This window comes from Musca autumnalis, unplaced genomic scaffold (genome assembly GCF_047663935.1).
Source record: "Musca autumnalis isolate F117 unplaced genomic scaffold, ASM4766393v1 scaffold_2, whole genome shotgun sequence".
NCBI lineage: Eukaryota > Metazoa > Arthropoda > Insecta > Diptera > Muscidae > Musca > Musca autumnalis.
In genome coordinates, this window is record NW_027411755.1 from 136,196,550 (window position 1) to 136,211,182 (window position 14,633).

Genomic DNA, 14,633 nt, shown 5'->3' on the forward strand with positions numbered 1-14,633 from the left:
GGGATATTGAGGCCACAATTTTTAAAATACCAATCGGTAATAAGAAATTTCGGTCATTTCGGGGGGATATTGAGGCCACAAGCTTCAAAATACCGGAAATCGGGAGGTACCGTTCTATGGGGGCATTATGAAGACGTGGACCTATACCGAAAAAATTCGGTTGGAAAGTTTTATAACAACGAAGCCTAAATACCAATTTTCAGCCATTTCGGTGGGATATTGAGGCCACAATTTTCAAAATACCAATCGGGAGGTACCGTTCTATGGGGGCTACATGAAGACGTGGACATATGCGGACAAATTTCAGGTGTAAAGTTTCATACCCCCAACGAAGATTTAATACCAAATTTCAGCCATTTCGGTTTGATATTCTGGCAACAAATCCTTGCATATGTTCATTTTATGCAAATATGCGAAAATATGTGTATATATGCACGACATGCAAAATATGCAAAGTATGAAAAAAAAACTAGTTTCAATGTGTTACAAACGGAAAAACAATCTTAATATACCCTCCATACAATGGTGGTGGGTATAAAAAAATAAATGTTATCTATTTAATGCAAATTGATTCCTATATCAGCGAAACTATGTGTGGATTTAAGAAAGATAAGGGCAAACTACAATTAAAGGAACGAGGCAATGAACTTTGAAAGCTGACCAACGTTTTCCTAACCAACGCTAAAAGAAAGTATCCTTGAGAAATTTGTTGATATAGATCCACGTTTTGATATGGTGAAATTTTAATCGTTCCGTAGGTTTTAGTAAATTTTTTAGCACATTGCAACTTGCATTCTATAATTCCTTGGCATGGAAGTACGCCTTGAATTGACATATTTTATTTTTACCCTACATTCCTTAAGGCCAATTGTCTTTGTATCATGTTGCGGAATATTTTTTTTCAAACACCACTGTTTTAACTTTTCATAATTCAACTCCATTGAATTAGCTTCGGGATAATCTTCTGAAACTGCTACTGTATGCTGGTAGGAAGGTACAAAGGTACGTGTATTATGGAATTTTTTTGTAACACACATCAGCGACATATTACGACGGCATGTTTCTGGGATATTTGTAAGGGTCGCCACCGCGTTCATTTGTATGTCCATGGAAACATACATACAAACGTTGCTACATTCACTGGTCGGCAGATCAACAACAAAATGACAACAAATACTACAATTTTTCATTTATTATATAAAAATCTTCTTTGAAGACGCCTTATTGGCGGCTTCTTAAATTCTACCTCTCTCTTGGCCACCTTTGTAAAGCTGCTCGTTACTAAAACATTATGTCGTTTTTGTTGTTGTTGTATTTGTTTTCTTACAAACTATATAAAATTGCAACTTGTGAGTATTCCTCATACCATTCCTTTCCTTTACTTCAACAAAATACCTGGTCATTCATTTTGGAATATGAAGAACGATTGTGAGGGCCGGTGTGTGAGTGAGTAAGTGTCGTTATCTGAGCAAGTGTGTGTGTGTGTCTGTGCTGTGGATCTGTCGATGGTTTTCTTAATAATTTGTTTCCCACAATATTGTGGGTGGCAGTCAATGGGGTCCTTGTTGTTTGTCGCTCCAGTTTCCAGCAATGCTTAATTTCCTTAATTGCCCGATTTGGTTTATTGGCCGTCTTTGGAGTGCAAACGAAAAAAAAAAAAACAAATAACGCCACACAACCTTCTGGTCTTATGTCTTTTTCGTCTTCATCGTCTTCTGTTCGGCATTTACATTACATTCGAATGAATACACGTTATGTTACGTCTATTTAGTTCGGTTGGAGGGGTTTCTTTTTTCTTGGCAAACTATGGAAAAAATTGTTAATGGCCATAGTTTAGGAAATGATTGGGTGGCGCTTAAAAACACAAAACCAACGTTTAGATAGAATTTGCATATGGATTGCTAAACTAAATGCTTTTTCTTCAACTCCATCTTCTGCATTTCTTCATACGATGTGTTCTGTCGTCTGTCGTAAGATCATTGGATAGTTGTTTAGTCCTAGAGTATGGCGTCAAATAGTCGAAATGATAATTGTTGCGAAAAGCCATAACAGCCAGCACACATTGCGATGCAGTGGTTCCAAATGGGTTGTCATAAAAGTTGTACATTTTTACAGATGCCGCTTAAACTCAAAGGAAGCGAAAACAATTTTAAATACCAGTATATAAATGGTCAGATCAAGGCATATTAAATCATATCATTCTCAGGTGTTATAGTACAACACTAAGCCATTAAAAACCGCCAGAACCTAAAGGGTGCTACTCTCTCAATACAGCAGCGGAGATAACAACCCCATACACATTAGGCATATCATTTGTTAGCCTATCATGATTTGCACTACCATTACTAAAAGATATGTATGCTTCAGTTATTTCCTGGTTAACTCGCTTTATAAATAATTCTCATTCACTCCGTAAAAACAGAGGGATAAGATGTTTAGTTTTCGGCGCTGAATTTGTAGAGTGCTGGCGTTAAACGAAGTACAAGATAACACCTGTGACATTCACCGCAGAAACTTGAACCAAATCTAACGACAGCCGTCGGCTATGTGATTCGTTCGCTCTTGCTGATTCGTTCGCTGATAGCAATTTGTTCGCTCCTCGCGATTCGTTTGCTCCTTGCGATTCGTTCGCTCCGTTACCGAGCCATTCCCGACTCTTCTCTTTACAGGGTAACGCAACCGATCATCACACAAGCGAAGTATCGCCAATCCGAGTATTATAGAGCGAGTATTGCCCATCCGAGTATCACCGAACTAGGACTACCGATCCGGGTATTGCCGATCCGAGTAATACCGAGCCGAGTATTGCCGAAACGAGTGTTGCCGACGACTGCAAACGAGCCGACAGCATCCATTACCCAGAGCCGAGGCACACATTCGACGACTGCTGAACCGACAGTCACCCGAATAGCACCCAGACATCACCAAAACAATGTTATCAACCCGATCACCATCGAGCCAACATTAACTATAACTCCACCTAATTAGAAACACATTTAATCCTCATGTTTACTGAATTGCATCAATAAAGAATTAAAGTACAATTAACCGTTTTCCTTACTAATGTTTGTGGGTCGTTAAGTCAACCCTGGCAGCGGCTGAGCTAACCTCAGCCGTCAATGAAACAGCTCATTATAGTTTGTATTCACTGATTTTGCAAGATCTCATTGGTTGTTGTTGTAACGCAAAAATGTTCGTTCGTATACACGGTGCTCTTGAATCAAATTTAAATGGAAGGTGCTTACTCCTGGGAAGTTTTTGCGGATTCTGAAACTACAATGTTCATAGATGAGAAAAATCAAAAAACTAAAAAAATCGCCGGAGCGCTTCAAGTTGACATTTTTAAAGTCAAAGTTAAAAGTCAATCTTATAGAGAATTTTCATAGCTACAACATATTCTTTTTTGGGTGCCAACGTGGTGCAATGGTATGCACACCCGCCTTGCACGCTGAAGGTCGTGGGTTCGATTCCCCGGCCAGTCAAACATCAAAATTTTCAACGTTGGCAAAATACCCCTCAGTAATGTTGGCGACATTTCCTGAGTATTTCAGCCATGTAAAACTTCTCTACAAGTGGTGTCTTAAGACACGCCGTTCGGACTCGGCAATAAACTGTAGGTCCCATATCACTGAGCTAATATGAATCGGGTTGCACTCATTGATATGAGAGAGGTCTCCCTTGTCCCGTATGGGATGTTTGTGGAACAATTATTATTATTATTACAACATATTCTTTAGTCCTATTTTAATAGGACTTGTGGTTTCCAAGCAAAATCGTGAAAACCTAAAAACCCTTAAAAATGTCAACTTGAATAGCGATTTATTTAAAAAGCGCTCCTGCGATTTTTTAGTTTTTTGATTTTCCTCATCTATGAACATTGTAGTTTCAGAATCCACAAAAACTTTCCAAGTGTAAGCACCTTCCATTTAAATTTGATTCAACAGTTGTCTGGTTCAGGTGTCTCTGTGTACAGGTTCAAAAATCTTGCAACTTTTGCTACCTGCGTCCATAAAAAAAATACAGCATGTCGTGCGGTCCCAATCCAGATTCAGAGCATATGCTACTGTATATCGTGCCATCTATTCCCAATACGAATTGATGCGGCTTCATTGTGCGGACTTGTCCGGGCAAAAACCAGTCTCGTTTGCCTTTGCAGCTGTCGTTCTTCTGCTGCAATGGTTAAAATCTTCGTCTCCTCATGTAGATGGTAAAATGGTGTCATGAGGAGCACTGGACTGTTGCCGCCCTCACGGCAGCATTCTGGCAAGTTTGAATATCATTCCATTGCATAGCGCTAGCATTGCGGTAGTTAGTATCAGGACACCATCGACGTATATGTTCAGGGTGAGTCTCTTTTCAGCCGTCCAGGTGGTGAACAGTGTTGCAGTAGATTTAGCAGCGGATTATTTCTTATTTCTCAGATGAAAGAGCGGCGTTGCAAGTCAGCTTGGTAGACATTTAACCTACCACATATGTTATCAACGATAGAACCCCACGCCATGGTCGTAAACTCATCCGCATGCCTTACGATTTCTATGCCGCTGGAGGGTACCGGATTTCGGGAAGGTAGTGGTTAAACAGTTCCCTATTTCAACCTACTGGTTTTGGACTTAATGTTTCTAAATTCCACAAACTACTGGTGTCCGCACATATAGTTGATTATCCAACATTTCAAATCGGACATAAGGCAAGTCATGGTTAACGGTATCGAAAGCCTTTGATATGCCAAGAACCACTGCAACTGTTCTGCTGCTTTTGGCTAACTGGGAAACTGTATGGCATCCTTGCCTGTCAACATGGGTGGCTAACAACAGATTGATGACGCTTGTAAAATACGCAACCAGTTGCTTAAGCATTACCATTAAGATTCCGTGTGCGACTTACGCTTTGGATGATTTTGCGTTTCGGATGACGTCTGCAACATAGCTCATTGTAAATCGTTGTGTTACCTCCTCTGCTGGAAGGGCTCTTATACAGCGTATCTCACATCTTTTCCCAATCACTATCGAAGTTCTCTTTAAATTGCTGGTTAAAAAAAAAAAACAAGCGCACCTCTTCGGACCAGTCACGCCGTTGACAAATCATTTCCGAATTCGAGAGTTGTTGAACTGTTGACCAGCATTTACTTAATCCAATGTTGCCAATGTTGCATTGGTCTAGCCACTTTTCCGCTTATGTTCGCCACTAGCCTGTTGACTTTAAGAGTAAGTTCCTCAACTCTTGGGTCTTCACGCCTCCGCTGGGAAATTTGATCAGATTTCGGGTATTCAACCAACAGGTACTTGGCGAACGGCTGCTTCTGTGACGATGTCCATGAAAGTTATATCAGATCCGCGGGTAGCTGAGAGTTTTTCATGGTTCAGGAAAGAATGAAGTCGGTGACCTGTTAACGGAAACGATGGTCGGAACTTGATCTGAGTTAAGGTAAATGACGGGTTGCTAGGACACGTGTTTTATGAATTGTGACAATCTCCACCTATTATCGTACGAGCTTCTTCGTTCACTGTGCAAAATGTGCGGCTAATAATTTGCTCGGCTATCGCTGTACGACTCTGATCACTGCCAAGGGCGAAATACCAAACCTTATGATGAGCTTACGAGTGTGTGTTCGAGCTCAGTGCCCATATTCGAAGCTGCGTCATGAGCCGAAGTGCACTCTTGCCTGTCAGTCCCTGTACTATAAGGTCCAGAAGTTTGAGATGCAATAGTACATTGGGGCCACCTGTATAGAGCTCTTCATAGCACCGGTGTTTAGTATTGAAGCTACTCTTTGGACTTATTTTTTTGTAAATTGGGAAGATACGATGCCTTGCATAAAGCATTCTACCACACCAGAGAACCATAGGCAAGAGGTCGTGAAAATTAAATGGATGAGCAGTAGTCTATGTTGCCAGCTCAGGGAATTGTTATAGGAATTTATTCCTCTTTGGCACTTTTCTCGACCTTCCTTTTCCACCTTAATTGGTTGTCCAGAATGATTCAGAGTTACTGCAGGCAGAAAAATATTTGTTAGAAATATGTTTAAATCCAAACAAATATTTGTTTGGGACTGGTTGCAAGCAATTATATATTTGGATTCGAACACAATTTGGTTTGGTCCAAACAAATATGTATATGTTTGCAACATTTTGTAACATATCTCAATATTATTTGTTTGGGTACCAACATATATTTTATGTTAGAACATATTTTTTATGGGTGGAGAGAGAGTTTTTATCAAGAGCGTAACAACAGGACTCTCGCTTGTATTATAATAAAGAGCTGTTTGTATGGTGCAATAGAAGACGCAGACGCGACGACGAGGGGGTGAATACCTGTTTTTGCTTTGGCGGTGTGTATGCGGCCAAACGCTAGTGCCACAGCCAAAGCGAAGAGAAAAAGAAAATATGTAAAGGTTTTTTTATTGTTCTGTTTGGTCGTTATTGCGAGAAAGGCAGTTTTATTTATTTTGGTAGTTCCTTTTGGACTATCTTTCAGTGTGGTACAATGAATAAATAAATCAGTGTTTTGTGTTTTTTTAAGTAATAGAGCTTTTTAGTAAATTAAAACCCAATATATTTCATAATTGGAAATTTTATAATTGAATATTGGTAATAACACCAATAAATTTTTCATATAGATCCATATATGTCTTTGAAATATTTATTACATTATATAATCATTTGATTCCAGATACCGATTTCCCGCTGATGACTTTAACTTTGACAGGGAAATTTGTTTTCTTTCACAACTAACGAGAAGTCGATGTTTCTATATTTTTGTTTTCTTCTTTTAAAAGTGTGAAACTACCTTATTATCTTTCCTCCATTTTGCTAAAACTCGGTCACTTTTGATCGAACAGCCTTCAAATTTACTATTATTTTCTTAGGCCCCTGATTAGGTTTACCTATTTTCACAAAAATCGGTTCAGATTTGGATATAACCCCCATTTATATACGTATTTCGCCGATATAGGTAGAAATCATGCATTAAAACTCAAATTGTACTGAATTTGGTTAGTCGGCGTGTATTTTGACAAAGTTTTACATAACTCACACAATTTTGTTCTACCAATTACGAATAATTACGTCATATTTTCCAAACTTCATCAATATTTGACGAACATTGCGTATTTATTGTATCAATTACATGGAATCGATCGAAATAAATATGGAAGCTATATCTAAATCCCAACCGATTTTTGTAACAATCGGTAAAATTGACCAAGGGCATAGGAAAACATCGCATATAAAATTTGAAGGCAATTCAATTAAAATTGACCGAGTTATAGCAAAATCGGGGAAAGATATATATGGGGGCTATATCCAAATCTGAACCGATATGGATTAAAGTTTGAATTTTTTATTCCTATGCACTCATAAGTACTTGTACAAAAATTCATCAACTCAGGTCGAATCCTTATATTTGAAAAGGAAGCGGCAACGTTGTCATAAAGTAAAAGAAAAGGTATAGTTTTTCATTAATATAAAATTGACTATTCATGAAAATATTGATATATCTCAGAAGGTTGCAGTGATGGTTGCAGATGGTCCGACCGTCCGTTCGTGTCGCCTGTCCATTATAAATTGTAATCAAACTCGAGGCCGCAATTATGGACCGATCGTCACGAAATTTGGTGTGGAGACCGTGGAATATTTAGAGGAAGAAATGGACCAAAAACAAAATTTGTATCCGAATTTGTATCTGCTCCGATCAGCGCGAAATTTTAAATAAGGTGTGAGCTTATGACAGAAAAGAAGCTTGCAATTTTACATGGGGATCAGATAGTTTATAGCGGGTGAAATAGACCGAAACTTTTGTGTGAAAATTGGAAAAAATTTAATATACATATATATTATATCTTTATTCCGGGTAGACATATTTCGCTCACGTAAGTTATTTTTGAAAGACGATCTCTCGACCTTTCCATAGATGCCAATTATGCTGATGTACGTGCTCAGATAACAGAGTTACAGCTAGGTATATACAAAAATTCCACAGGTTTTATTGTATTTATAGTAATCATAACCAGAGCTAGAGTTCGCAGTTATAGTTTAATACTGATACATTTTTTGGTCAAGGAAGATGCCAACAATTTTGGGTAATGAGGGGATAGTTCTTAGCGGGTGAACTTTTGTGGGAAAAATATCCAAATTAAATTGTTGTTCTATATTTTATTTCTAGGAGACATATTTCGGCAATCTAAGAAAATAAAATTGAAACACAACAACATAACTGAACTACTGCCTAACATATAAGTGTTTTTTATTGTTGTGACTTTCTTGCACAGAACTACTTTTACATTCCATGTTACAAAATGTCGCAATCATGATAGAAACGTTTTCAAATCATAAAAGAAAAATTCCAGGTTTTAAATTGTTACAAATTACAATGCTGTAAGGGGTCTTGAAGTTTTTGTGACACCTTTGGTAAAAAGTAATGTAATAGTACGTCGAAATATTGGTCTTTTTTCATTGATCGATTCGATAAAAATCACCGAAAACTATTTCTAAAATTCTTTTAATATTTGTTTACACATATATAATGATTTTAAACCCCAAGTATGTTTGGACGAAATCCATTTCAGCCAATTTGGAGTCGATTTACCCATGTCCGTACGTCTGTCTGTCGCACAATAACTCTCGAAGAATCAACCTATTTGCTTCAAATTTTAGGTCTCGTAAATTTTGTCCAAACTTATTGGAATTTAAGTTCGAAGATGGAACATATCGGTCTACCCCTTCCGTTAATTACCCCCACGAAAGTTCAAAATTTTTCGCTAAGACTATTCGCACGATAGTTCCAGAAGGGCTAAACGTATTGTTCCAAATATTACTTCCATGCTTATATCAGGTTCGGCCCACTCCTTTGGGAAAAGTATAGTTTAATAGCGCTTATCAAACCACTTTGAATTTGTTTGAAACATGTTCGCCTTGCGGCCCCCTTTATAACTGTGCAATTTGTTTTATTTTTTGGGCTGCGCCAACTAAACTGACTAGTGCCTACGATAACCCTGGAAGGGAGAAACCGGGTTGGTTTTAACTTTGTACATCGTATTATTTCTTAGAGACTTGGATTACGTCCGAATGTGGACTACATCGGAACACTCCTTCGGGTGCCTCCCAAACAAATGTTTCCGTTTCAGGACTCGTCACGGATTGTTAAATTTTGTTCTTAGTGACCCTGGTTACGACGGTACAATTTTTTGGGGGTCAAAGTCCATTCTTTTTGGGAAATTGGCACAAAATTTTAAAAAAACCTTAAAGACGTTATAAGTATTGAGTTAATTTTATTCTTTGTGTCCGATGCTGAGAGTATATCTCGGTTGGCACAGCCGACTGATACTTTTCAACTTGTTTTAATAATATGTAGTGAAATAGTACCGATCGGTCATTATGAAATACGGAAAAGAATACCTTACGTTTCCAGCAATGACGGCGTATATACCCAGCAAAATGTTGGATGACAAATCGTGAGTTGAATCAAGGGTGCAAGTGATCCGGCATGTCATCTTTTTGGTCATTTTCACTCATGAATTTTATATGAGCGTGACCCCCAAAAGATGACGTTCTTTTTTGGATCCTAAGCTTGTCATTTTAACCAATGTGTTGACATGTCATTTTCACCAATGCTTCGACATGTAATTTTCACCAATTTTTTGACATGTCATTTTCACCAATGCTTTGGCATGAAATTTTCATGTCTTGTTTGGAATTTGAAAAATGCTGTATTCAAATATGATTTTCATGACAAACAAAACTCTTTATTAAATAAAATGATTACATACATGAAATATTTACAACCAATTTAAAAGCAAAAATTTATATAAAAAATTGCAATTTATCACTGTCGCTATACCACAACAGAGTTTACTTCCTCCGCTCTCCGCATTTTGATTTTGTTTCATCTTACAATTTTTTTTTTTCTATTATCTTCCCAACAACAGTTTAGATTTCGACATGGACTCCAACTGCACTCCTTTATGAATTTCTTGTTCGTGAATTACTTTCACTTGTATACCGATTTTTGTCGGTAACTCAAAAAATGAGTTACCATGTGGAGATGAATGTCGATGAAGATAATATTTCGAACCCGGAAGGACAGTTATGCCGTAGGTTAAACTTCTGAGTTTTAAAGCAAACTCTTGATTCAAAATCGATATATTTTATATGCGGCATAACTACTGTGTTTGGTTTGTTTTTTTTTTTTTTTGGTCAGCGGCTGAGGGTATATCTCCGTCAGCACAGTTGACTGACACTTTCTTACTTGTTTTCCTAAAAATCGGTTCAATGAAACGGGTTTTTTGTTCTAGCACTGCAACTAGCACAGTTTCAATCAGCGAATTAATTTAATTTGATTGACAACTCTGTAAGCTTTGTAATGGTATGCATATGAACTTAATCGGTTACTTAAAACCTGTTAAAAATCGGTTTTAATGTGGGAATATCCGGTTCAAAAATTGAGATTTCAAATAACCAATTGGTAAGTCTACATACCAATAAATACCCAACATGGAATATATAGAAAAACCCAACATAGTTTTTTTCTGAACATCAAAAAGGACAATGAAAAGAGGAAAATATTGATTAGTTGCCAAAGAGAACCGTACCTAAAATCTTCTGAGAAATATTTTGGTAGAATATTTGGATGTTGAAAAATCTCATCTTGTAGTACTTCTACTACGGTTCCAGAAATAAACGACGAAAAGGATATGAAAGAAATTGAGTTAGAAGAATGAAGTATTCTACAAAATTATTCGCCATTTGACTGAAGACACGTATTCTCAAAACGAAGCTACAATAACGCCAATGAGAGATATGAAGCTTTTTTCCCCAAGTATTATAGCGGAAAAATCAAAAAATTCATCACGTTCTATCTCAGAAACTTTACCTATGGCGAAAATTTCCTTTTGGGTTCTTAATATACTCACCAATGGCTTTCATCTCTAAAAGGAAGTTCCCACCCCCCAGACTTTGAGTTCCATTTTGTGTCACAGTGTTATTAACGAAATTTTCGGAAATAGCTATTTTAAAGGTCGTCTTATTTTCATATGGAGCTATAACTTCATTATGGACGCACATATCGGCAAAATTCCTTCAGATTTCTCTTATCTGATGTGTTTACTGTAAGAAAGAAATGTAAACATACATATATAAAAGTAAACGTCACATTTTTCGACTTGTGTCCACTGCGTCAACACTGTGCGTCGTCAGCACATATGTTCGTTTTAATTCTAGTTTATCGAATTCCTTAAATACTTCGTTTATTATTAGAAACCACAGTCATGGTGATAGCAGACCACATTTTCAGTCAATAATGAGGGATTTGATTTTTTTAATAAGGGTTATATCGAAACCTCCCTTCTGCTTCTATTTTGCATATCCATCATGTGAACTCTTGCAATTCTAAAAGTATGTCTCAATATAGATTCGAATACGGACTCACCTCTAGTATTTGTGTCGTTGGTACCCAGTGAAAACGGTGAGCATTGAAGTATAAATTGGCGAGAAGGTAGTGATGATAGTGACTTTATGCAAGCGATCTTCCATCTATACAGCCATGATATATCCTCCGCGAAAATTAGAAATATTTATTAGCCAAGAATTCTTTTTGACAGCTATAGTTGACATCTTTAGCACAGTGACCCTATTTTAGTATCACTATGGCTCCTAGACTAAAACATTATCAACTTCAGAGCTCTTTGAATTAGGCTAAAAAAACAAATGTTCTGTTATAGGCGCTTAATCGCTAATAATAGTGGTTCTATTTTCAAAAACGTTATACATAAGTTCAGAGCTTCAATTTGGTAAAAAAAACTCACGATCAAATTGCCTCTCTTAATCAAAAAAGTTTAAGATTCTCTGCCATACAGTGCGCATGTTTTTCATTTTATGCTCTGCAATCATAGTCATAGACTTTTATAATCTTCACTACTGTCTTACGATCTTTAAAATAGATCCTTGTCTTTAGGCCTCCCCATACATATTCGCATTCATTGCTTTAATATGTAAGTATGTAAATGTGTGCAAGGAAGTCATCGATCGTTGTGTTAGCCATCCACGATTCAAGAAACTGGTAACATTTTGTGACACCCAAATGCATACCAGATGACTTTTTTCGTTACTCCTTACCCACCTCCGGCATAAGAACTACCTCTCCACTAGTAGTTAACAAAAAGGTAACACCCTCATTTAAGAATCTATTTTAAAATAACACAAACTGAAATCAATTAAATCTTAATACAAATACGACTAGTAATTGTTGTTGTACGTCCAATGAATATCGCAGATATCTGCAATTTTTTTGTTTTCGAATTTTTTTATTTTTCTTCTGGTTGTCTTCCTCATCGATTGCTGTTGTAGAAATGTTGAAGTTTTGCGTTTCTTTTGCGGTCGATTCTGTCTACTACAGATGAACATCTCGGTAGAGCCTCCCAGGTGAAATACTTAAAAGCGACGACAACAACAACAAAATAAGAAAAATTGAAGATGTTTATCATTAAATAGAACTGCCTCTTCCTTTAACCACTATCTGTGGTAATGCAACGATTAACAATTCCAATTGTAAAAAGATTCTAAGAAATTGTTAAATTAATTTTGATTATAAGACAATAAACATAAAATTTGCAGACCATCATCATCAGCCAGCCAGCAAGACGAGGACTTGTAAAAATCGAAATCCTTTAATTGGTTAATTGAAATCCTCAATGGCTATTTTGTTTGGAGTAATGTAATAATTCTTTGATTTTTCTTCTAGTTTTCTGCATGCAGATTTTGAACTGGACAAGGATTATCGTTTTGTCATCGCATCATCGTTTGGCTAGTGTTTTTTGTGTTTAATGCTAAACATATTGGTGGAGAACTACAGTTATGGTGAACATATTCTTAGTTTACTATTCAGTTTGTTATCTGGAAATAAGCTGATATTTACTTTAAGTAGAGAATAATGGATTAAATTTTAATTCTAGTACTTCGGAGAAGCATAGCTGATTGCTAGCGAGCGCGTCTATACTGTACGGATAGTGAAACACCCAATAGAGATCCGGGTCTGGCATTGAGCGGCGATTAGACCAAGCTAATAATGATATACTCGGTCCTATTGTGAGAGTTGAAAACTGACATTTCGGATTGTTAACGACATTATCAACAAACAAAATGTCCGCTACTTCTATGTTTATCTACTAAGGTACCTACCTACTACCTTAGTAAATATGTAGTATTGTTTAAAGCCGTCATAGCCGCTTCTCTCATAATTTTCCCCACCAAAAACATTGTACGAATTTAAAACATTTATCTAAAAAGAGAGTCTGAATGTAATGTTGTCACGATATCAAAGCATTTTAATTGGCCGATTTATAGATTTAATTACGTATTCATGCGAAACATCGAAACCGTGATTCGTAAAAACACACACGCTGTTCAAGCTGCTGCAATTTTGTATCTCTCTCTCTTAAGACGAAGACCAAAAAAGAAAGAAAAAACGTTGTATTATTTCTTTTTGTCGTCTTCAGTTATTCTTTGGTCAAAGTTCTTCTTGTGCGCTGTTCTCTACTTCTCATTTCCCTAAAAGAATGTTTATGTTTCATTTTTTATTCTTTACAAAGTTGTAGACGATTGCAACGAAGATGATGATCATGTCGATGAGGAAGGTAGTTTTATTCCAAAAGATGCAACAAACTGATGTTGTACAACTTACCATATTGATTATATCGATTAATTTCTTTAAATGGAGTTTGGTACGAACGTCAATTTTGATATTTTAATATGCGAATGATGGATGCGGAACAACTACCCTGATTGGATTTAACATGGCAAGTCAAGAAGTTAGCGTGGTCACTAGGCCGGGGCGATTTGTATGGAAGGAAAAAAGTGATAGTGGGCGCCAGGATTTTCTTGACCTATCCTGAAAATTTCCTTTTGCGTTCTTAGTACACTCACCAAGGGCTTTCGTCTCCAAAAGGATATTTCCACGCACTGACTTTGAGTCAAATTTTGTAGCACAGTGTAATTTATCGATATTATCCGAAAAATGTCCACATTCTCGGGGCCATAACTGCCTGAAGGAGCGTTCCAATGATTTTGCTGTGTACTAGAGAGTTCTTAATTATTGTCTTGGCTACAATTTTTGTCTTGGTGTTGGATCGAAAACCTCAGTGGTTTGTATTGATGATTATGATGTATTGATGTAATTACTTACTTACATAGTTGGCCCATTACAGAACATTTGTTCCATAGACCGAACTAAGAAAATATCTCCAATCCTCTCTTCTTTTCGCTTCGCTTTTTGGAATACCGCGCCTTTTCATTTCTTCATCCACTTGTATGCTCCATCGAAGCTTAGGCCTGCCGATTCTGCGTGCACCGCCATGTGGCATGTATTCATACGCCTTTTTAGCGGGTTCATCATCGCTCATTCTCATGATATGGCCTAGCCAACGCAATCGTTGCATCTCGATATGTTTAACTATATGCATGTCTTTGTATAGCTTATATAGCTCGTGGTTCATACGACGTCGATATTCACCGTCAACGCAAATCGGCCCGTAGATCTTTCGAAGAATTTTCCTCTCAAACACACCAAGCACTGCCTTATCTGCTTGTACCCATGCTTCGGAGCCATACATTAGCACGGGTAGTATCAGCGTTTTGTATAGT